Source organism: Moschus berezovskii, chromosome 7 (assembly GCF_049115385.1).
Source record: "Moschus berezovskii isolate FMDL1 chromosome 7, NW_MosBer_1.0, whole genome shotgun sequence".
Taxonomy (NCBI): Eukaryota; Metazoa; Chordata; class Mammalia; order Artiodactyla; family Moschidae; genus Moschus; species Moschus berezovskii.
Genome location: NC_142466.1, coordinates 3,338,318 through 3,363,023, shown reverse-complemented (window position 1 = coordinate 3,363,023; position 24,706 = coordinate 3,338,318). Strand labels below are relative to the sequence as shown.

Here is a 24,706-nt window from a genome sequence, read left to right as displayed (position 1 = left end):
AAATAACAAAAAAGTGTTTGTTTGAAGTACCAAACCACAACATAGAGGTAATAAGATAGGAAAGTGATGTAAAAGCTTAAGTGGCCTGGCTTCCAAAGATGGAGCTGAAAATAAAAGATAATCGAGATGCAATTCTTCTTACAGTGTTGTTTTTTCTATAGGGGGTTCTTCCTCTACCCCCCTCCCCCCAAATGCTTTGAAACTGTCAGGAAAGTAAGGTAATTAGTAAAGCCTAGTGTCCTACCTTCTCTTTCCTCCTCCTCCGTTATTTATTTTTTTCTCATCCGCTGATATTCCCTGCCTCTCCGTCTCTCCCGAATCTACCAGTGCCCTATTAATAGAAGAAGAAAGGACTGTAGGTTCTTTCATCCCGTTTTCATCTTAGGTACTGTATTCCTCTGAACTTTGTTTTGTGCTTTGAACATTGAGGTGGATTTTTGTAGAGAGATCCCCAGCCATGATTGAGATATTTGAAGTAGGGAGCCTTGCGGGGAAGATAAACAGTAAAGTGCACGTTCTTTCTTTGTATAGCACAGTGCTGTGAGAGCGTCATCATTGGACAGAGAGAGGGGCTTTTAAATTCCCTGTAAGTCCTCTGTTGTCCACTTCACAGGCAGAGAATCTCTCTCTCCAACTTAAGTTTCGTATGTGTTGGTAAAACTATGAGATTTCATACTGAAAACTTACTCTGAGCTTGTTAGTTTGTTGATGTTAGACTGCTGTTGACTTTATTTTCTTCAGGAGACTTGTGATAGGAAACAGTTCTTACTGCATCTTTACCTTCTTTCACAGGGAAGAGCAGTGTTGGCCTCAAGTGTTTTTTAACCCCTAAATCTCTAGAGTTAGAGACGTTTAAAGCTGCAGTTGGCCACAAAAAGAGCAGTAGTGCAAATGAAAAGCAAGATTTTGAAATATGTACCAGAGGAATTGTTCAGTATAGATTTGTGAGAAGGGTCACAGCATCTTGAGGAAACAAGGGAAGGTTTTTAATAGTGGCATTTCCGGAAGGTTAGGAATGAATGTTTGAAGAGTAACAACTCCTCCTTGACTAGAAAACAGTTTTAACTGACTGTTGCATCGTAAATGGTGAATCTATCTTTGAGTTACAGTCTTTGAGTTATGCTGAGAACTAGCAACAGTTTCGGTGGATCCAAGGAATGCACTGTGAATGAAGTTTAAGAAAAAACAACTAGGCTAGTAGGCCTAAAAAAATCTTGGTCCCCAAAGTTTATCTCATTAAACTAATTTTATAGTCAAAACATGCAACCATGCTAAAGGGGGGGAAAAATCAGGAGCTTGATATTAGAGCATTTTCTGAACACATTTTAATGAAAAAGGGAAACCAGGCTGGAATTTCAACCTGATTTTTTTTTTTTAAAGTCCAGATTCTGGCCATCTTTCAACTTTCCAGTTTTGCTTTTAGTTTTAAAAGAGCTTCTGCTTTCTCTAGTCTTAAAAGTAATGTATAATTTGTAAGATGGACTGGATTTTGATGCCTACTGTTCATTTTAATCTTGAACTTGAATGTTTTCCCTGTATTTTTTTAAGCCCCATCACTCAGCACACTGGAAGATTAGATTATCTTTTGTAATCAGTAGATGACTAGATGGACTTTAAAAATTAGATAAAGTAGCAAAGTGATACCTTGAGATTAGTAAGAATCTAGGCCCTCAGAATTAAATATGGAGCTATATAAACTTTAGCAACCAGAAAACAGTATCCTGAGAGTGAATTTATTTAAAAAAAAAAAAAAAAAAAGATATGGAAAACAAAAGGCCAAAACCCACATGAGTTTTAGGAAAAGGAATCTAGCACTTTGAGCAGTGATATGCTCTCAGTGTGTACTTTGCTGTTTATGTTCCTTGAGAGAAGAAGCTTCAGAGGTAGTGATTGCTAATCCTTATAATGCAGTCTTGGAAAACTCTGAAAGAAGACAAAAGAATATCCTCCTGTTCCCATTGTAGCCAGTGTGTTTGAGGCAACCTTTAATTTCTGAATTGGAAACGCAAAATGTTACGTACATTTGTAGTGTGTCAAGATAAGTAAATCTAAGCTGAGAAAGATGAAAGGAATCACTTTCTGTACAGGAAGTGTGAATTGGAATAGAATTGCTAACATCTTTTGTTGCAGGGCCTTGCTGACAAGCCCCCAGGGCCCACTTTTGTCATTGTCTCTTCTGGGATTCAGCCTGCTTTCTTTCCTCTTCACAGTTGCCATCTCCTGCTTTTCCCACCTGAGTTCTTTGGGTCTGGCTTTGTAGCCAGCCTCTGAAGACAGTTCCAAGACTGCATCCCCTTTATTGCTGTTCTTCAGGACAAATACTCACCTTATTTTATGGGCTTTTACTTTTTATCTTCAAAAGAGAACTGGTAAATTGGGGAATATCAGATTCCTGATGTTACACATTGATAAAAATTAAAGTGTAGGGTTCAGTGTATCTAGTCCTTTTTGTTTTCTGATGAAATAATCATCAGGTCACTTAATCTGAAATTAGTTTTCCCAGATATCTTGTATTGCTCTGTAAAGAAGTGAATGTCTCTTTTCTCAGGGTTAGGGCATGGAAAACTGTTTACAGACCCCTCATTTTCTACTGGTCCTTGGCGCCTGAGACTGTTCCCTCCAGTTAATCCAGCAATTCCCTTATTCAGCTGAGATTCTGCAGATTTCTGTAGTCAAAGATATAATATCAAAAAGAATACAAAAAATCTTTTAACCTTTATGTAATCAGTTGCTGTATTTTGTCAGTATTTCTTGGTTTGCTCAATCTTCTGTGTCCTGCTGTCTGAAACTTACAGCTTCTTCAAGGATGGTTCTCTTAGGAAAAAGGATTGTTGCTGTCCATACTCACGTGATCCTGATTAGAAGCATTTATTTCACTATATTATTGAAAAACAATTTAGAATATATATCAACTTTTTTTTTTAAATTGTGCATAATATTTGGTTCAGCTGAGAGGTGATCTGATTTTTTTTCAGTAGTGAAAATCAATTTTTGACTCAGTCTGAGTTTATCATCTTTTTTTTTTTTTTGCTTTTCTTGCTGCCTGTAGTAGGGCATTTTTGTGTCCCTTGGCTTGTTACTTAATCAACAGTCAGTAAACATTGATTCAAGTAGTAGTATTGTCAGCACACATTTACAGATTTAGCAGACTTAATTTTCCCGTACACAAATAACATGTGACAGATTTAAAAATAACATTTCAGCATTTATAATACTTTACTCCTTTTTTGTTTTGTTTCTGTTTTTTGACCACGCTGTGCAGCTTGTGGCACCTTAATTCTCTGACAAGGGATCAAACTCGAGCCCCCTGAAGTAGAAGTGTGGAGTCCTGGGAAGTCCCTATAATATTGTATTTTTAAACAATTCAGGTAGTTTTATTCTGTTTCATGTATGTATATTTTTGACAAAAGTGGGAGACTCTATGCTGTTTTGTAAACCATTTAAAATTTTATTTTTCACTTACTGTATTGTTACTGTCTTTTCAAGTCAGCATATACAGATCCTGCTCATCATTTTTAGTGAGTGTGTTATGTGTTGGTTGTGCTGTAGTTTAACCAATTCCTTATTGGTAGACTTTCAGATTGTCTCTGGGTTTTTATTTTATAAACAGTGTTGTACTAACATTTCAGTTATACATCATGTGTACTTGTGTTTACTTGCTTAGAATAAATTGTAGAATAGGTCTGCTGAATCAAAGTATATACATTTTAAGAGCTTTTGATGTCCATAGCTATTTTTTTGAAATACCAACTAGTTTACTTTTCCTCCAGTACTACTTGAAAATGGAGAATTTCCTGGCGGTCTAGTGGTTAGACACTTCACTGCCTTGGTCTGGGTTCAGTCCTTGTTTGGGGAACTAAGACTCTGCAAGCTGTGAAGGAGTGAAGGACAGCCAAAAAAAAAAAGAAAAATGTATCTCCAAGTGTGGGAATGTTGAAGATATTCTTTTTTCTGCACCCTCTCCTATGCTGTGTTCTGTTATTCTTTTTGCTCATCTGATTGGCAAAAATGTTATATATCATGTTTGTATGTTTTTATTAGTAAAGTTGAATATCTTTTCATGTGTTTGTTGGCCATTTGTATTTCTTTTGTAAATGTTTGTCCTTTTTCCATTTTTCTGTTAAAGTAGTATTCTTTATCTGCTTTTTAAAAAAATTCATTTTATATATTACTTTTGCTCAGCACATAATTCGGAGGAGGCAATGGCAAGCCACTCCAGTACCCTTGCCTAGAAAATCCCATGGATGGAGGAGCCTGGTAGGCTGCAGTCCGTGGGGTCGCTAAGGGTCGGACACGACTGAGCGACTTCACTTTCACACATTGGAGAAGGAAATGGCAACCCACTCCAGGGTTCTTGCCTGGAGAATCCCAGGGATGGGGGAGCCTGGTGGGCTTCCGTCTATGGGGTCACACAGAGTTGGACACGACTGAAGTGACAGCGGCAGCAGCAGTGTTCCCTTTAGCTTTTATTTTTTAAGTTGCAAGCAGATGAACATGCTGCATAAGCAGCAAACTACAAACATGGAACTTATATGGATGTTTTGATACTGCAGCGAAATAAAGCTTTCAGGGCTTGACATATTTAATGATATGCATAATTGTTACCGTGCTGCATGATAAGCTTCCATATACATGACTGTGTTTAATATCACTTTTCCATAGCCAGAAATCACATTTCTGGGCCCAGCTTGAAGGAGGAAACAATACAATGGCAGGCCAAGAAGCTTTCACAAATATTTCTTACTTAGAGATTTCAGTATTAGAGAGATGAGACGTTTGGGGCAGAGGTCGCTTGTAACTTTGGTGTTCCTAATTCCTAAGGTTGTAGACTTTGCTTTTCCCTTCTTCTACTCAAGACCATATGCTTGAGGGAAAAATTGGGAAGATTCAGCCATGGCTTTACTTTCTCCAAATAGTTTTTTCTGCCCAGTAGTTAAAGCTTGGGATGCAGAGGTCCCTGTCATTGGTAGTGCACAAAGGACAGTTTCTTTCTCTGCTTTAGCCAAGCCAGTTCAAGTTTTCAAGGTCTAAGCTGTCACGGGCCCTAATATCTATTTGAATTGTCCTGTTAACCTGGGTCTCTGAGAATTTCTGAACCTGACTTTCTCATGTTTTCCCAACTGAGGTTGTGTACTTCAAACAGAAATATTTGCCATCTGTGAAACGAAAATAAAGTAAAAGCAGGCTTAACATCATTACAAAACCAAATGGAAGTATGATAGTTTTAGAATATGCTTTTTTCCTACCAGTCCTGTCTTCCACTCTACCTACCCTTCCAGCCCCCAGAGAGATGCATATTTTTGTCCCTAGAAAAAAAGTGAAAGTTGCATCCAACTTTCTGCGACCCCTTGGACTGTAGCCTGCCGGGCTCCTCTGTCCATGGAGTTCTCCAGGCAAGAATACTGGTGTGGGTTGCCATTTCCTCCTCCAGGAAATCTTCCCAACCCAGGGATCAAACGCATGTCTCCAGCATTGCAGGCGGATCCTTTACCGTCTGAGCCACCAGGGAAGCCCCCAGCAAAGGCAGTGTCAAACCGGACTCTGAAACTTGGTAGAAACTCTTAACTGGAAATCATTCGTATCCCACACTGTAACTTTCTAGGGTTGACTCTTCTCTGCAGCCTGACTGTGTGTAATGAAGCATTTGTTGGTCAAACGTTTTCTATCTATGTACTGAATTTTTGTACTATCTAAAAGGATGAAGCGTTGTTGGGAAAATGTCCTGATAATACTCTTAGAATCTTCTGTTTGCCAGTTCAGTATTGGTTGATAGAAGTAAGTCTTTGTATCCGCAGTAATTCAGTAATGAAACTACCTAAAGTTTGATGTTGCTTTACCTTTTATAGAGTACATTATTTTATAATTCACTTATGTACCATCTTTGATAGGGAGGTGCAATGTTTAGAAAGGAAAATTCTGAGCTCAGAGAAGTTAAGTGATTCACATAGTTGGGAAGAGGCTTGAATCCATATCTATTGATTTCTTTATATTTTACACCTTTCACAGATACCATCTGCTGAATTTATTTATTTATTTTTAAATGTTAAGATTTTATTTACAAAACTTCTTTGTTGTACAGAAAGTAAAAATGCTGTTACGATCTTGGTGTGACTGGTAGCCACGGACAGTTGACTCACCAATCACAGCTATCCACACTACAGCAAGTCTTACACAAAAACCTAACAACGCTTACAATTTTGTTGGGGTGAAGTCCCCAAGCTTGGTGGTGGATTTCCAAGAGGGACTAAATGGAGGAAGGTGGAATGTCACAGGAACTATTCTTTGGCTCTTTGGGTGGGTGGGTGTCCTGGGGTTTGTATCACAGCTACCTTTTTTTTTTTTTCTTAAAAAAAAAAACAAAAAACAGCAGCTACCAGATCCATGTCAGCAGTCCAGCCAATACTGAACAGTTCTTTTTTTGCAGGTTATTGGGGTCTTATTAATCATCTTCTCCTTTGTCATCTGTTTCTCTCTTCCTCTTTTCACCTTTCCCGCTTTCTTCCTCTTCTTCATCCTCATCTTCATCAACTGCTCCATGATGTCCAAATTCTTCTTCCTCCCCACTGACTTCATCTTCCTCCTCCTCCCTTCTACATCTTCATCGTCATCCTCTTCATCATCAAACTCTTCTTCCTCACCATCTTCATCTTCCTCCTTATCCTCATCTTCTCCTTCTTCATCATCCTCTTCTTCATCCACACCATCCACCTCGGCATCTGAATCTGGGGCTTCACGATCCTCTAGGTCATAGCCATCCAGATAGGTCAGCTGGGGCAGGAGCTTGAAGACACTGTCTCGGTAGTCGTTCAGGTTAGTAACCTCACAGTTAAACAGATCCAGGCTCTTCAGACATTCCAACTTTTTCAAAGGTTCCAGGGTGCTGATATCTTTCAGTTTATTTCCACTTAAGTTGAGATGTGTAAGATTTGGAAGTTTTTCTGCTAACATATCCAGACCTCCACAGATTCTGTTGTCACCGAGCTCAAGCTTTTTCAATTTAGGTAGTTTGGGAAGATTTGAAACTGAAATCAAGCCTACATTTATTAAACTGGGGAACTCGTAAGTTCACAAATTCAGCTGTTACGCCCTCAATTTTCCCATCATTTGATTTGCAATTGTCCAGAACAAGTTCTCGAACAGCTGCCGGGGTCCGGTTCCTCAGCTCCAGGTGGATCCTCCTCTTCATGCCCATGTTTCTCTCTCTTCCCCCCTCTTCAAACTTAACTTTCCGTGGAGAGGGGAGAGGCGTCCCAGCCTGCGCAGCGAGGGCCATCGGAAGGGGTCTGCTCGAGGCAGAGGCCGACGGCACGGTCCTGGGTGGCGGGCGGCGTGCAGGCAGGCGAGCGGAGGCCCTGGAGCCAAGTTACTCGCGGGAGCAGAGAGAAACCCTGGAGGGAAAAGCTGAATCATTTAATGATTAAAACATTTATAATAAAATGTAAATAACTTGTTATTAAGTGTGGCAGATATTTAAATAAAATTTAGGACAACAGCATGCAAGTTTTTCCCAATGGATCAATTATGTCTTGTGACAAATGAAAAACTACCATTATAGATGGGAAGTTAAACTGTATGGTATATAAACAACTGAGGGAGGAAACAGTGCCTTTAAATGCTATTTATGGATTCTCTGGTATATCTAGAACAAGAATGCTAAGGTAGAAAAGCTATAGGATTTGTTTATGAAATACCCATGTGTTTTATCTGTAAGGCAGTATTGTGTCTCTCGGTCAAAGTCTGTGATTGTTGTTGTTGTTTGCCACACGCCCGGCATTTGGAATTTTAGTTCTCCACCAGGGAGTGCACTGGTGCCCCAGGAGTGGATGTGTGCAGCTTTAATCACTGGACCACCGGAAGGTCCCAAAGGCAGTATTTTAAAATTTCTCTTCCTAGAACTGATTGTTAGTGTGTAGAAACGCAACTGATTTTTGTATACTGATTGTGTATCCTGCAACTGTACTGAGCTAATCAAAGTTTTAATATCAAGCCTGTAATATTTCAAGAGGAAATTGCTAATTTCTCCCATTTTTAAAAAACAATTATTTTTCAGATAGTTCAGCCAAAGGCAGAAAGAGTTCTTCTCCTAAGATGGAGTCTGTTGTTTGGGAATGTGGTTGATCCACTTGACACGTTGGCCAGATGGTGCCCAATGTAATAAAATGAAAACAAGAGGCAAGATGATGTCATTTTCCCATATTGTGAAACCAAAAACAAATGCCTCTCATGAGACCAAGCTAACAAACCTCTGATGGTGCAAAGAATAACTCTGTTTGAAGAACTTAACAGCAAGATAGAAGAAGTACTTTCAAGCTGAGGTGTACAAAGATCTAAAATACATATTGAGTAGGCCTGATCATCTGAATCTCATTCAGTCGAGAAAGCATGGCTGTGAGTTGGATCGTCTTCTGTCCGTGGCCCTTGACTATGTTTGTGGGCTGTATAGATGGGCACAGTTTGTTTTCTTTGAGCCTATTACCTTGAGGATGTGCCAAGATTTGCCTTGTAACACTGCCCTCATTCCCAATCTTCTGAATCATTATGACCAACAGACGGCAGCTTTAGCAGTGGAGGTAAGACTTCATCTATTATTTGGCATGTCGTAGAAAATTGTTCTTGTATTGCCCTTTTAATCAGTCTAATGAATGTATTTGATAAACAACAGAAAAAACTAATATGTTATTTTGAACTGCATCTTGTACATTAAAAAGTTATGTAATTAGGTTCAGACTCTGATCGATTGAAGATTTCAGGTTTGGGGAATGTTACTCATCTTAGTTTTCAGATATTATTGTTTTATGAAGAAATTTGGAAGTTTGGAACTGGGGAAGTAATAGCCTTTCAGAAGTTTAAATTGTCCAAGTTATGGTTACATCTTTTCTGCTATTTGATAATAAGACTTTAAAGAGCAGACTATAATAATAATAATATTCATGATTCACTTAGTAAATATTGAAGGTAACATGATTTTGAAAATGGGTTCTTTGGTTCAGCCTTCAGGCTGGTGGGTTTACAGTATTTACATTGTCTTAAATAATTAAGATGGTATCCTGGTCTTACTATCTTCACATCGATTTAAGAACAGCAACTCCCAAGCAGTGATAAAGGTTTTGTTGTGTGAATTATCTGTTCTTGACCTCAGGGCTTCATGAAAATCTGTTGCCTTACTTGAATTTTTCTAATGGTAATTCTTTAGGCACTTTTTAATTCTTTTACTTTAGAAGCTATGACCAGTTAATGGATATAGTTAATAATAGGTTTAAATAATTTCGTATGTGTTTCAATAATGGTTTTAGAATTGTGGACAAAGATATGTTGACCAGATAGGAATTAGGGGGCAGTAAACTGTGACAGTAAGAGGTAAAAGCTTTGGAGTTGTATAAACTGCAGCAGCAGCTACCACTTTCTATCTGTATTACTTTGGGCAAGTTACTTGAGTTTTCTTACCATTGTCACTTTGCTTGTAAACTAGAGTTAACACTTTGGAAGATACAAAATGAAGTGTTTCTAAAGTACTTGGCACAGTACTTTTGGAGTAAGTTCTCTGAAAGTGATAGCTTTTACCATTTTCCCATATTCTAATATTAATGTAGCTACATAGTACATAGAATTTAAAGTTTTTTTTTTTTTTTTTTAATTTTAGTCTTTAATCCTTTGTTACAGTGCTTTCAGCAAATTGAATACTACGTGGTTTAGAATCTTCATTTTATAGTAAAATTCAAAGGTTTAGTACTTCCAAGTAAACGAACATAAATCTGGGAAAGATTATTATTCATAGATTTTGAAATGCAGAGGGCAACTTGTATAGTCCAAATACTTGAAAATATTTTAGAGGTTGAATGAAATATTTCTGCTCTTCCACTGACTACACACAGTCTAACTGGTAAGGAGAGATTTGGTATAGACTGTGAGATTGAGTATATGAAAATGGGTATTGGTTTCATATAGGAATTTGGTTCGGGCATGGTAGTCCCTGCCGGGTATTAAAACTACCCAGTTCTCTCACCAAGAAAATGAAGGAGGAATATCTTTGGTTCTGGTGTCATTTTAAGTCAGTGTAACTCCTTTGGACAGCAAATAGGGTTGTAAGAAATAAGTCATAAAGATTTATGTACTGATTTGGGTTTAACTTTTGCCTCTTTCACGTAGTAGCTTTCAGACTTTGAAATTAAGTCACCTAACATCTCTGTGATCTGGAGAAGGAAATGGCAACCCACTTCCAGTACTCTTGCCTGGAAAATCCCATGGACGGAGGAGCCCGGTAGGCTACAGTCTATGGGGTCGCAAAGAGTGGGACATGACTGAGTCACTTGACTTCACTTCAGCATCTTTGTGAAAATCATTTGTGAAAAGGTACTGATAACAAAAATACTTTGAACGGCTATTAGGATTAAATGAGAGATTTAAGTAGCTAGCACAGTGCATGACGCAGACTAGATGACCCACCAGTGTTACTTCTATTCCAAATGTCATTTCTAAGTGACACTAGAGCGAAAGTGCGAGAAGGACGATGTATTCGTTTCAGATGAGTTTGCATCTCTCATTGTGGGCTCCGGGGGCTTTCATGATGGTGGCATGGTGGGCTGTCTGTCCTCTCTTCAAACATGCCCATATAGGCTAGACATTTTGCTGGCAGTGAGACTGCATCTTTTTGAATTTCACTCATTCTAGGGAGAGCACCTAGATGAGAAAGAGAAAGCTTTGGTGATGTGAAGTGATGTTGGGGATAGTTGGCTTGGTTGTCATATCAGGATAGTGATGCCACTGACAGTCTCCTGACAGTCTGAGAGTGTAAAGTTTCTATAATAGCGAAGGATATGGAATCTCAGCAATCAACACAGCACACTTGCAAATAGAAGTAAGGATTCTTAGATCCTTACAAGGACTTGTCTGCTGATGACACGCTCCTTTCTCTGACCCAGGACCTTTGGATCAACTTGTCAGCTTTTAGTGGGAGCAAATAATTGGAGCAGGTAACCCCAGCACATTCTTGAGTGTTCTTTGTGGGACTGGATGAGTTGAAAGACATTTCCTAGGTAATAGCATCGTTCAGCAGACTCAGGCTTCAAGCCTACCTCAGGTTCATTCCTGTACTGATATTTGGTGAAATCAAAATGAGTGCTTCAAATGAAATAATATATGGTATTGAGCTAAGGGTGCCAGGAGAGAAATTGCAGAATGTGGGTTATTTCAACTTTGCTTATTATTGTTCACAGTCAACAAGTTGGGTGTTCTTTCATTGTATATTGAGAATTCCTCCTCAATACTTCTATTGAAATTGGAACATGTTCAAATAAATGGGGTGAATGTCCACTTATTAAATTGGAGAAAAGATCCTTGTTAGTTTGTTAGTATGTATATTTTTCTTACTTTACAAAAAGTGCGTTTCTACATAAACACATACATTAAATGTTTCTTAAGTTCTTAACTTGATGTCTGTCTTTTCCCCGAGTATTGTGGCTTTTGATAGAAACAAGATTGCTCATTCCTCAGTTTCCCACACCATTTTGAACTGTCTAAATTGCCAAGTACAGGATGCAGTGTAGTTGTCTCCTATGTACAGCTGACATTGTACAGGAGACAGGAATCAAGACCATCCCCAAGAAAAGAAATGCAAAAAAGCAAAATGGCTGTCTGAGAAGGCCTTACGAATAGCTGTGAAAAGACTGGAAGCGAAAAGCAAAGGAGAAAAGGAAAGATACACCCATTTGAGTGCAGAGATCCAAACAATAGCAAGGAGAGATAAGAAAGCCTTCCTCAGCGATCAGTGCAAAGAAATAGAGGAAAACAATAGAATGGAAAGACTAGAGATCTCTTTGGAGACGGGAATGGCGGCCCACTGCAGTACGCTTGCCTGGAGAATCCCATGGGAGGAGCCTGGTAGGCTGCAGCCCATGGGGTCGCTTGGAGTCGGACACGACTGAACGGCTTCACTTTCACTTTTCACTTTCTTGCATCGGAGAAGGAAATGGCAACCCACTCCAGTGTTCTTGCCAGGAGAATCCCAGGGACGGGGGAGCCTGGTGGGCTGCCGTCTATGGGGTCACACAGAGTCGGACATGACTGAAGTGACTTAGCAGCAGCAGCAGAGATCTCTTCAAGAAAATTAGAGATACCAAGGGAACATTTCTTGCAAAGATGGGCTCAATAAAGGACAGAAATGGTAGGGACCTAACAGAAGCAGAGGATGTTATGAAGAGGTGGCAAGAATACACAGAAGAACTGTACAAAAAAGATCTTCACGACCCAGATAATCACGATGGTATGATCACTCACCTAGAGCCAGACATCCTGGAATGTGAAGTCAAGTGGGCCTTAGGAAGCATCATTACGAACAAAGCTAGTGGAGGTGATGGAATTCCAGTTGAGCTATTTCAAATCCTGAAAGAAGACACTGTGAAAGTGCTGCACTCAGTAGGCCAGCAAATATGGAAAACTCAGCAGTGGCCACAGGACCAGAAAAGGTCAGTCTTCATTCCAATCCCAAAGAGAGGCAATGCCAAAGAATGCTCAGACTACCGCACAATTGCACTCATCTCACACGCTAGTAAAGTAATGCTTAAAATTCTCCAAGCCAGGCTTCAGCAATGCTTGAACTGTGAGCTTCCAGATGTTCAAGCTGGTTTTAGACAAGGCAGAGCAACCAGAGATCAAATTGCCAACATCCGCTGGATCATGGAAAAAACAAGAGAGTTCCAGAAAAACTTCTATTTCTGCTTTATTGCTATGCCAAAGCCTTTGACTGTGGGGACCACAGTAAACTGTGGAAAATTCTGAAAGAGACAGGAATACCAGACCCCCGACCTGCCTCTTGAGAAACCTGTATGCAGGTCAGGAAGCAACAGTTAGAACTGGACATGGAACAACAGACTGCTTCCAAATAGGAAAAGGAGTACATCAAGGCTGTATATTGTCACCCTGCTTATTTAACTTCTATGCAGAGGACATCATGAGAAACGCTGGGCTGGAGGAAGCACAAGCTGGAATCAAGATTGCCGGGAGAAATGTCAATAACCTTAGATATGCAGATGACACCACCCTTATGGCAGAAAGTGAAGAGGAACTCTAGAGCCTCTTGATGAAAGTGAAAGAGGAGAGTGAAAAAGTTGACTTGAAGCTGAGCATTCAGAAACCTAAGATCATGGCATCTGGTCCCATCACGTCATGGCAAAAAGATGGAGAAACAGTGGAAACAGTGGCTGACTTTATTTTTCTGGGCTCCAAAATCACTGCAGATGGTGACTGCAGCCTTGAAAGTAAACGACGTTTAGTCCTTGGAAGGAAAGTTATGACCAACCTCGACAGCATATTAAAAAGCAAGAGACATTACTTTGCCAACAAAGGTCCATCTAGTCAAGGTTGTGGCTTTTCCAGTGGTCATGTATGGATGTGAGAGTTGGACTGTGAAGAAAGCTGAGCGCAGAAGAATTGATGCTTTTGACCTGTGGTGTTGGAGAAGGCTCTTGAGAGTCCCTTGGACTGCAAGGAGATCGAACCAGTCCGTCCTAAAGGAGATCTGTCGTGGGTGTTCACTGGACGGACTGATGTTGTAGCTGGAACTCCAGTACTTTGGCCAGCTGATGCGAAGAGATGACTCATTGGAAAAGACCCTGATGCTGGGAAAGATTGAGGGCAGGAGGAGAAGGGGACGACAGAGGATGAGACGGTTGGATGACATCCTCGACTTGATGGACATGGATTTGGGTGGACTCCGGGAGTTGGTGATGGACAGGGAGGCCTGACCTGCTGCGGTTCCTGATGTCTCACAGAGTGGCACACGACTGACGCGACTTAGCAGCAGCAGCAAAATGGTGATATTCTGTCATTCTTCATTTCTCAGCTAGAATACTTTAAACAGAAACTTGCTCATTTTGATTATTGGACTGTTGAATTACTCTTATGTTCAGTTTATGTAAAAAAAAGACAGCAAATATGCAACTGTTCTCCTTTGTTAGTTTTTAGGATAATAAATTGATTCACAAGAATCTTTCAAAAGTGACTGAGATCTTTCTCCTTTCAAATATCATTGTTCCCCTTTCAAGTATCATTGTGAACTCATGGATTTTTACCATATTTTATGCGTTTGAGTCCACTGCAGTTGTTATTTTGTTGTGGCTGAGTCTGTTCTGTTTTTGGTAGTGAGCACCTCTTCAAGATAGCTCCTAAGTGTTTTTGATACTACCCTAGTGGTTTCTGATAGCTTCCTTGCTTTCTGGTATGATCCAACCTTATTTCATAAAATTCTGCCTCAGAACTTGAATTATCACTTTCTTTAGGGAGTGCTGGTTCCTTTTAGTTGGAGAGAATTTTCACGGATTTTTGCAGACTGCTATCTGGGTGCTATGCTTATTGATACTAGGTTAGTAATTTATAGGTCTCGTCAAAGATGGAGCTAGGAAATAACTTTTTTTAAAAAAAGACTGTGCAGCATGAGTTTTTACTGATAACTTGTAATTAAATAATATTGGAGAGTTTTTATTTAATATTTTAGAATTTTTGTTTCTTCTCGTGCCGAAAGCTTATGATATATAGACAGTACTTAATTTCAGAATCATATCAGTATCGTTACTGAGAGCCCTGTAAGGTTTCTTTGTATTTCTTATGTCCTTAGGATGTATTTCACCAAGGATGTGCAGTCAGATTACTGTGTTTTAGAGTTAAGTACTCCTCTGTTTGGTTTAACTCAATACACAGTTTAGGTGTGTGTTTCATTTTGATTTTGAGAAACGACTTAAAATTTTTTTTGTTTGAATTTATTTTATAATCGTGTTTAAAAACTTGATATATACGACAAGGTACATTCAGAGGAGTCTAGTTTCTGGACTGTGTTTGTGCTCAGTCACTCATCGTGTCTGGCTCTTTGAGACCCAATGGACTGTAGCCTGTTAGGCTCCTCTGTCCATGGGGATTCTCCAGGCAAGAATACTGGAGTGGGTAGTCATGCCCTCCTTCAAGGGATCTTCCCAACCTAGGGATCGAACTCAGGTCTCCCGAATTTCAGGCAAATTATTTACCATCTGAGCCACCAGGGAAGCCCACGAATACCGGAGTGGATAGCCTATCCTTTCTCCAAGGGATCTTCCCGACCCAGGAACTGAACCGGAGTCTGCAGGTGGATTCTTTACCAGCTGAATCCTAACCTTATTCTTTCCTTCCCTTGGGGGTAGTTGTTTTTTTTAAAGCTTTTTGTTTATCCTTCCGTTAAAAATTATAGTAATTATAGAAAACGTCTGTATAATATTTCTATATAGCTATATATTGTTTCACGCTCTTTTGATACAGTGTCATACTGTTTGTTTTCTCTACCTTGTTTTTTTACTTAACAGTATATCCTGGTTATTTCATAGTAGCACTTATAGATAATGTTCCTCAGCATTTTTTTTAATTGTGGCAAAATATACATGTTGCACTAGTGGTAAAGAAACCGCCTGCCAATGCAAGAGGTGTGGGTTCAATCCTAGGGTGGGGGAGATCCCCTGGAGGAGGACATGGCTTCCCAATCAAGTATTCTTGCCTGGAGAATCCAATGGACAGAGGAGTGTGACAGGCTACAATCCATAGTGTTGCAAAGAGTTGGAGATGACCGAAGTGACTTAGCATGCATGTACGCAAAATATATATAACATAAAATTTACCACTGGAATCTTTTCTTGTTTGTTTTTTGGCATACCGTGCAGCTTGTGGTATCTTAATTCCTCGACCAGGGATTGAACCCAGTTCCCGGCACTGAAAGTTCGGAGTCCTAACCATGAGACCACCAAGGAATTCCCCCATTCCAATCATTTTTAAGTGTGCAGTTCAGTGGAGTTAAATACAGTCACCTTGGTATGTCATTACCACTATCCTTCTTGAGCACTTTTTCAGCCTCTGCAACTGAAACACTATACGTGCTAAACAATAATTCCCTGTTCTCTCCTCCCCTCAACCTTTGGCGGCCACCGTTCTACTTTTTTTCTTTCTCTCTGAATTTGATGACTCCAGTACCTCATTTAAGTGAAATCATAAAATATTTGTCCATTTGTGATTGGCTTATTTCACTTAGCACACTGTCTTCACGATTCATCCATGTTGTAACAAGTGTCAGAATTCCCTTCCTTTTTAAGGCTGAATAATATTTCTTTGTATATTTATGCCCAACGTTTAGTTTAATCATTCATTCATCAGACTCTTGAGTTCCTTCCACCTTTTGGCTATTATGAATATAGCTGCTCTGAGTACAGATATATAAATATTTGTTCCAGTCTTTGATTTAAGTGTTTTTTGGGTCTTCCCAGAAGTGAAATTTTAGGATAGCATGATAATCCTGTTTAATTTTTTGAGGAGCCACTGAACTGTTTTGTATAGCAGCTGCTCCATTTTACATTTTTGCTAGTGATGCACAAGGGTTCCAGTATCTCTACATCCTCACCAACACTAGTTATTTTCTGGGTTTTTGTTTTGGAATGATAGCCGCTGTATTGGGTACCAACTTGTCCTCATTTTTTAGTTCAGGTCCTGCTGAAGGACATTTGCTTTTGAAAGCAGAACTTGCTGTTGAGGTCCTTATTCATCTTTGTAGGGCCAGCAGCTACCATGGTACCTCACACATAATAGCTGCTGAATAAATGTCTGAGTGAGTTAATGAACTTCATAAACTGAATTCCGGAAGGGGCGGTAGTCAGTCGTGGTTGTGTTACAGAGGTGTACTCAGCACGTGATCTCCTGGAATTGTCAGTAGTTGTGGGTTTGTTGGGGTTAGTAATGGTAGTCCTGACAGGAGTACCAAAGATACCACTTTCCTGTGAACACCAGTGTTTGCCTTTGCCCTTTTATTTTTGGAGCGGGAAAAGGTCAAAGCGACTTGAAGCTTTCAACATTATGTATTTACACTTGTAAGTAGTATAGTAAAGTAAAGGAACAAAACTGACCAGCTTTCTTATTTCTAGACCTCTCATTCTCTTTCTGCCTAAATAATCTCATCTCCATCTTTGCCTGTCAAATTCTAATGGTTGTACTTGATGTATCCCTCCAGGCTTCTCTGTCCATGGGATTTCCCAGGCAAGAATACTGGAGTGGGTTTGCCATTTCCTCCTCGAGGGAACCTCCCCGACCCAGGGATTGAACCAGCGTCTCCTACTTGGCAGGTGGATTCTTTACTACTGAGCCACCAGGGAAGCCAAATTTGATACATTAATTAATAGGAAAAAATAGGAATAGATAATAAAATAATGTATGTGGTATCATCCTGTTTTTGTTGAAGAAAAGAAGTGTATTCATGTTCATGTAGAGTAAGTGATCTGGAAAGATTTTTGTCAAGACCAGCAGTGATTGTTCTTGAATTAACACGATTTATTTGTGTTTTCTGTGTTTTTCATTTAATGTTTGTGTTTTCTGATTTTTTTTGTAAGAAACAAAATAGTAAAATTAGTACGGAAACTTTATTTTTAAAAATCCCAGCTGTCCTTTTTTGTCTAGCTCCCAGTTTCAGTGTCTCAGTATTTATTAAATATGTTTTTATCCGAATGACTGAAACTTAAGGAAGAACTTGGTAAATGCCATAAATAGGCATATAGTGCTCAGAGGATTCAAAAGAGAAAGGATCATGTGTGGAAAGGATCAGTTGCAGATGTTTGAATTGACCTTGAAAGGCAGGGTTTTGTTTTGTTTTTGTTTTTTTTTTCAAGAGGATACTATAATTTAATACCCCTTTGTACCAGTGATTAACATTTTGTGGATAGGCATTTGAGGAAATGAAATTTCTTTGATTGTATTTATTCTTTAAATTCATGGCTTATATTTTTAGGATATATGCATTATCAGTCAGACTGACTTATTATCTTCTATTTAGGTTAGTATTAATAAGGTGGTTTTCCCTAAGCAAACAACAGCCTGGTGAAGTGGATTGAAGAGCCTATCGTGTGACAGGGAAATGAGCCAGGAACTAGGAAACTTCTAAATTGAAAAAGGTGAAAAATACACACATAGTGGAGAATTAATTGCATTTAGTTATTTCTGACTTTAGGAAAAAAATAAACTTTTTGACAGTTTGATTTTCTTGCATTTTAGATCACTACACTCGGGGCAGATTCATGTCAATGTATGGCAAAACCAATACAATAATGTAAAGTAATTAGCCTCCAATTGAAATAAATAAAAGAAAAAAAAAAAGAATGCCTTAAAATGCTTATTTTAAATTAAAGTATTAATTCTGATGAGTTTGGTTTGTAAAGTTTTATCTTTTGAGACAGACTATAATTCATAACCATTCATGATACTTGAAATGCTAAAAGTTTACTTCCTGAAGAAAAGTCAAATTTTATGGGCTGCTTTAGGAGCTCCCCTTTGACTTAAGATAAATATACTCCTGTGATAAAGTCATATTTCTGCAAACTAGCTCACTGAACTAATATTGGGAAATATTTAATATGCTGTCATAAGACATTAACAAAATAAATTTGTAAAAGAAAAGCAAATCTATGGGACTAAAGGTATTTTACAAACGTAGAACTTTATATATATATATATATATATATATATATATAATATAAAGTAATTCTTAAAGTTTTAGACCTTTTCTCTTTAGAATTTTATTCTTAGAAAAAAGTTATTAAAGATCTTCTTTTACATCACTTAAAATTATTCTATTTAAAAATAATTTCTTACTCTAATTTGGATCTAAAATGGAATGAATACCATTTTTGAATTTTCAAGGCCGTTCCACATTTGGTTTCACATTTAGTGAATTTAGTCATAATATTCCCAAACCCAGTAGGATACAGTTTCTACGGTTATCAGACCCTTTGTAGAGTGACAGAGATTGGCATTCTGATTCTCGTGAATCAAATTTTAGCCTTTAACTCTGTTCCCCTTTCACACTCCTTGCTAAGCTTGGGCTGTTGCTGTGCTTGAAGGCTTGGAAATTTCAAAGAAGAAAGAGAATTGGAGCACAAAGGCTTGGTTGATTTGAATTTGAACAAAGAATAGAAGGTTCCCTGTCTTGCACCTTTGTTGAAGAAGCCAGAAATTTAATTTTAGAAAGTTATTTTTCAGTTTGTAAACTTCGTATACCCTGGTCTTAATTTAGTGAATAAAAGTACTGCAGCTTAAGGGAGTACTCAGTAAGAATCTTTTAAAAATTTTATCAGCTGAAGATTCTTTTTTCCTCCTTTATAGAGCTTTGATAGTCTGTGTTCCTTATATATATTCTCAACTTGGCAGTATGCTGGCTAACTCATTTAACTTTTACTTTGCTGAAGTTAAAAATTGTTAGAGTTATAATCAGGGCAGTTTGCTTATTTGGAAAAGATGAATGCTTTTTGTTTTTGCATAACTCTGTTGAGGTATGATTTGTATACAGTTAACTGTACCCATTTAACAGTGTTCAGCTTGAGTTCTGACAGAAGTATATATCTGTGAAACCATCATCACTATCAAGATATCATACATGTCCATCACCTCAAAAGCTTCCTGGGGATCGTCCCTGTGGCTCAGACAGAATCGAACCCAGGTTCGATCCCTGGATCGGGAAGATCCTCTGGAGAAGGGAGTGGCAATCCACTCCAGTATTGTTGCGTGGAGAATCCCTTGGACAGAGCCTGGTGGGCCACAGTCCATGGGGTCGCACAGAGTTTGACACGACTGAGCGAGTAACAGTATTACACTACAACAGCTTCCCTGTGCCCATTGTAGTCCACCCCTCTGAGTTGACTCCCTGCTGTAAGCAACCTCTGATCTGCTTTCTGTCACTGTGGGTTAGTGTTCATTTTCTAGAGTTTTATATGAATGTACCTGTAGTATCTACTTTTTTATGTCTGGTTTCTTTCACCCAGAGTCGTGATGTAGAGATTAATGCGTTTTCTTTTGCTTTTTTAAAAACACCGTTCCAGTTGACAGTTGACTTTTTCACTTGGTAGTTGAGCACAGGCAATTGAGCAGGGTTCCTCGTGCCCATCAAATAGGCCTTCTGCAGCTTTATTAATTTGTACCTCTTTCCTAATCTCTTTTTAAGCTGTCATTTACTAGGTGCTGTATCCTATTTTATATATTCTTATTTGTCTATATTGTTGTTGTTTGGTCGCTAAGTTGTGTCCGACTCTTTGCAACCCCACGGACTGCAGCATGCTAGGCTTCCCTGTCCTTCGCCATCTCCTGGAATTTGCTTAAACTCATCTCCATTGAGTCTGTGATGCCATCCAATCGTCTCATCCTCTGTCATCTCCTTCTCCTCCTCCCCTCAGTCTTTCCCAGCATCAGGGTCTTTTCCAGTGAGTCGGCTCTTCACATCAGGTGGCCAGAGTGTTGGAGCTTCAGCTTCAGCATCAGTCCTTGTGGTGAATATTCAGGGTTGATTCCCTTTAGGATGGACTGGACTGGTTTGATCTCCTTAATGCATCTATATATATTAACACCATTTTATAGAGGAAAAGCTGAAATTTAGAGAGGTTACAGAGAACAAACTGGTTAATGAGCTCAAGGGCTCTGGATAAGAATGCCACGGTTTAACTCTTGGGACTGTCTTTGTAACTATGTGATCTTTGGCAAGGTACTTAACTTTCTATGTCTTCTTTTCTTCACATTTATTATAAAATGGTGTGACTGATTATAGTACCTCCCTTATGGGATTGTTGAGAAGATTAAGTTAGGTGTGTGAAGCACTTACAACACTGCCCAGCCTGTAGTAAGTGTCCATAAATGCTAGCTGAGATACAGCACAAGATACTTCTAGCTAGTGAGTGACAGAAGCATAAACTTAAAGCCTTATACTCAGTGCTGGCAGCACAAAATAGTGATTCAGGTCAATTTTAAAATTCATGATGGTGCTCACAAATGGAGGTTTTACTACCATGGTGACATGTCAGTATCAGCTTAGTTGGTGTTGTATGGTTGGGGACTGAGCGGGTCTGAGGCTGCCTTAGGGCATGCACATGCTTGCATGCATGATGTCTACACACATATCAGCTGTGAATATAATGCAGTTTTCAGCTTTGAAGTTCTTTTTTTTTTTTTGGTGGCACTGGGTCTTCGTTGCTGTGCACAGTCTTTCTCAAGTTGTGGTTTAAGAGCTTCTCCGATGCAGTGGCTTCTCTTGTTTCAGGGCACAGGCTCTAAAGTGCATAGGCTTCAGTAGTCGTGGAGCGTGGGCTTAATAGTTGCAACTTGCAGTCTCCAGAGCTCAGGCTCATTAGTTGTGGCCCACTGGCTCAGTAGCCCTGTGGCATGTGGGATCTTCCCAGACCAGGGATTGAACTGGTGTCCCTTGCATTTCAAGGTGGATTCTTAACCACTGGACCACCAGGGAATCCCTAAACTTTAAAATAGTTATAGACTTACAGGGAGAAGGCAATGGCAACCCATTCCAGTACTCTTGCCTGGAAAATCCCATGGATGGAGGAGCCTGGTAGGCTGCAGGCCATGGGGTGGCTAAGAGTCAGACACGACTGAGTGACTTCACTTTCCCTTTTCACTTTCATGCATTGGAGAAGGAAATGGCAACCCACTCCAGTGTTCTTGCCTGGAGAATCCCAGGGACGGGGGAGTCTGGTGGGCTGCCATCTATGGGGTTGCACAGGGTCGGACACGACTGAAGCAACTTAGCAGCAGCAGCAGCTCAGGAAGTTAAAGTAGTGTAGGAATTCTATATACTGTAGCTAGTTTCACCAGGGGCTTGGAGGGGGCAGTGTCTTGCTATCTTATGTAGCTATTAGTATCAAAACTGGGTCATTGGACTTCCCTAGTGGTCAAGTGGTTAAGAATCCTCTTGCCAGTACAGGGGACACCAGTTTGATCCCTGATCCAGGACGATCCCACATGCCTCGGGACAGCTAAGCCCATGTACCACAACTACTGACGCTTCTATGCCCTAGAGCCTGTGTTCTGCAACAAGAGAAGCCACTGCGATGAGAAGCCTGCACAATGCAACTAGAGAGTAGCCCCCACTCCCTGCAGCTAGAGAAAGCCTGCACTCAGCAATGAAGACCCAGCACAGCCAAATAAATAAATAAAAAAATTTAAAGGCACAGGTGATCTAAAAAAAAAAAAAGGAAAGTTATCATTGGTATACTCTTTAGCCCTTTATCACATTTCACCAGTTTTTACATGTACTCATTTTTGTGTCTGTATATGCACATGTACATGTATTTTTATTGTCTGTGCATTTTTATCACATGTATATGTTCATGTAGCCATCACTTTGGTTAAGATACTGTGGAAATTCCCTGGCAGTCCAGTGGTTAAGGATACTGTGCTTCCACTGCAGTGGGCAGGAGTTCAGATCCCTCGTCGGGGAACTGAGATCCCACAAGACCCGCAGTGTGGCAAAAAGAAAACAAAACACCAAAAGCGATACAGAACTGTTTTTATCACCACATCTTTCTTGTGCTTCCTTTCTCCCTACCACCCTTTCCTATTCCCAGGCAACGACTAATTTGTTCTCTGTCCCTATAATTTTGTCATTTCAAGAATGTTATATAAATAGAATCATACAGTATATAATCGACTGTTTTCATTTAGCATAATACCCTTGAGATCCATCCAGGTTGTTTCATGTACCAGTCGTGACTGTTTTTAATTGCTGAGTACTATTCCGGTATAGAGATGTTCCGCCGTTTGTTTAATCATCCACTGAAGGATACTGAGTTGTTTCCAGCTTTTTGCTATTACAAGTACAGCTGCTATGAACAATCATATACAGGCTTTTGTGCAGACATAAATTTTCCTTTTGGGTAAATAAATGCCCAGGAGTGTGATTGCTGCCTTATATGATAAGCATGTGTTTGAATTTTTAAGAAACTACTCACTTATTTTTCATAGAAGTTCTACCGTTTTACATTCTACCAGCAGTGTATGAGAGACGTACGTTCTCAGCATTCTTACCACCATTTGGTATTTGCACTTTTTTATTCAGCTTTTCTCAGATGATGTGGTATCTTACGTGATTTCAATTTGCATTTCCCTTATGGCTAATAATATTGGACATCTTTTCATGTGCCATTCATATATCTTCTTTGATCAAATGTCTGTTCATGTCTGTTGTTCATTTTCAGTTGAATTGTTTTTGACTTCTGAGCTTTGAGAGTTCTTTATATATTCTAGATACAAATCCTTTGTTGGAAATGTAGTTTGTAAATAGCTTATTCTCGTCTATAGCTTGCTTTTTCATTCTTTTAACAAAGTCTAGGAGAATAGAAGTCTTAAATTTTAACAAAGTCCAGTTTACCAAGTTTTTTTCCTTTTAGAGACTGCGTGTTTGGTGTCATTTATAAGAACTCTTCAGTTGGTCTGCAAATTCTCTGAAGTTTTATACCTTTATGTCTTACATCTAAATCTATGATCAATTTTGAGTTAATCTGTATAAAGTAAGTTTCATTTTTTTGCCACTAGCTTCAGCGCTATTTGTTGGAAAGGCTCTCTGTCCTTACACTATTGAACTGCTTTTCCTTCTTCCTCAAAAATCCGTTATCTGCCCTTGTATAGATTTATATTTCGGTTCTCTATTCTGTCCTGTTGATCTTTGCGTCTATTTCACCACCAGTACCACAGTGTCTTGATTTTTGTTAGCTATATAGTAAATCTTAAAACTGGATAGTAAGATTTTTCCCACTTTTTTTTTTCCAAAATTGTTTCATTTATTTTACTTTTTTTTTCATATAAAATCTCGAATAAGCTTGTCTTTAACTACTAAAAGTGTTACTGGATTGTGACAGAAATGTTACTAAATCTAGAGGTCAGATGTTGAATTTCCAATCCATAAACAGTATTGCTGTGGATTGACTTGAGTCCCCCTGAAAAGTGAAAGTGTTAGTCATGTCTGACTCTCTGTGACCCCATGGACTGTATAGCCCGTCAGGCTTCTCTCTCCATGGAATTCTCTCCAGGGAAGAATACTGGAGTGGGTAACCATTCCCTTGTCCAAGGAATCTTCCTGATCCAGGGATTGCACCTGGGTCTCCCGCATTGCAGGCAGATCCTTTACTGTCTGAGCCATCAGCGGAGTCCCTTGAGTGCCTCTAATAAACCCTAACCTCCAGTACCTCAGAATGTGACCTTATCTGAAAATAGGGTCATTCTCAATGTTATTAGTTAAGACAGATGTATACTGAAGTAGTGAGGGACTCCTGTTCCAATATGACAGGTGTCCTTAGAAAAGGCCATTTTAGACACAGGTGCGCATAGAGGGTCGATGCGTGTAGAAGCATGGAGAGGATGCTGTGTGAAGCTAGGCGTGTGCTGCCACGAGCCAAGGAGCAGCTAGAAGCTGAGAAAGATACCTGGAACATATCTTTCCCTATCACCCTTAGAGGGAGTGTGGCTCTGCTAGCACCTTGGTCTCGGACTTTTAGCTTCCAGAAATGTGACACAATCAATTTCTGTTGTTTAAGCCACTCAGTTTGAGGGACTTTGTTACAGCAGCCCTAGCAGACTAATAAAACATATATCTGTTCATTTATTTATATCTTCCTTTCAGCACACAAGCCGTATGTGTTTTGTTAAGTATATACCCAGGTGTTTCTTTTTTAAAAAATAAATGGGATTATAAATGTGTTGTTTTAATTTTGTTTCTGCATGTTCAATATATATAAAAGCACAATTGTATACAGAAATTCATTTTTTAGGTATGTTTTTCTTGTATTCTGCAATCTTGTTGAACTTATTCTAGGACTAATAAATTTTATTAGTTTTTTGTTGTTGTTACTAATTTAAAAATTTTTTTGAGATTCCTTGGGATGTTCTA

At 39.2% G+C, this 24,706-nt stretch overlaps 1 protein-coding gene and 1 pseudogene across 8 annotated transcripts in view; one reads left to right on the top strand and one right to left on the bottom strand.

The window, feature by feature from the left end:
- LOC129540269 (liprin-alpha-1-like) overlaps nucleotides 1-24,706 on the top strand; it is a 149,021-nt gene that overhangs the window by 1,486 nt on the left and 122,829 nt on the right. For all 7 annotated transcript variants that reach the window (XM_088837803.1, XM_088837800.1, XM_088837799.1 and 4 more), the window contains exons 2-4: nucleotides 8,051-8,570; nucleotides 10,147-10,350; nucleotides 15,675-15,822. The gene's annotated coding sequence lies outside the window, so the exon portion shown is untranslated. The remainder of the gene's footprint in view (nucleotides 1-8,050; nucleotides 8,571-10,146; nucleotides 10,351-15,674; nucleotides 15,823-24,706) is intronic.
- LOC129557881 (acidic leucine-rich nuclear phosphoprotein 32 family member B pseudogene) lies at nucleotides 6,440-10,562 on the bottom strand (annotated as a pseudogene). The gene is made up of 2 exons (XR_016037783.1): nucleotides 10,444-10,562; nucleotides 6,440-7,388 (listed from the first exon to the last, which is right to left on the bottom strand). The product of XR_016037783.1 is annotated as an acidic leucine-rich nuclear phosphoprotein 32 family member B pseudogene (transcript).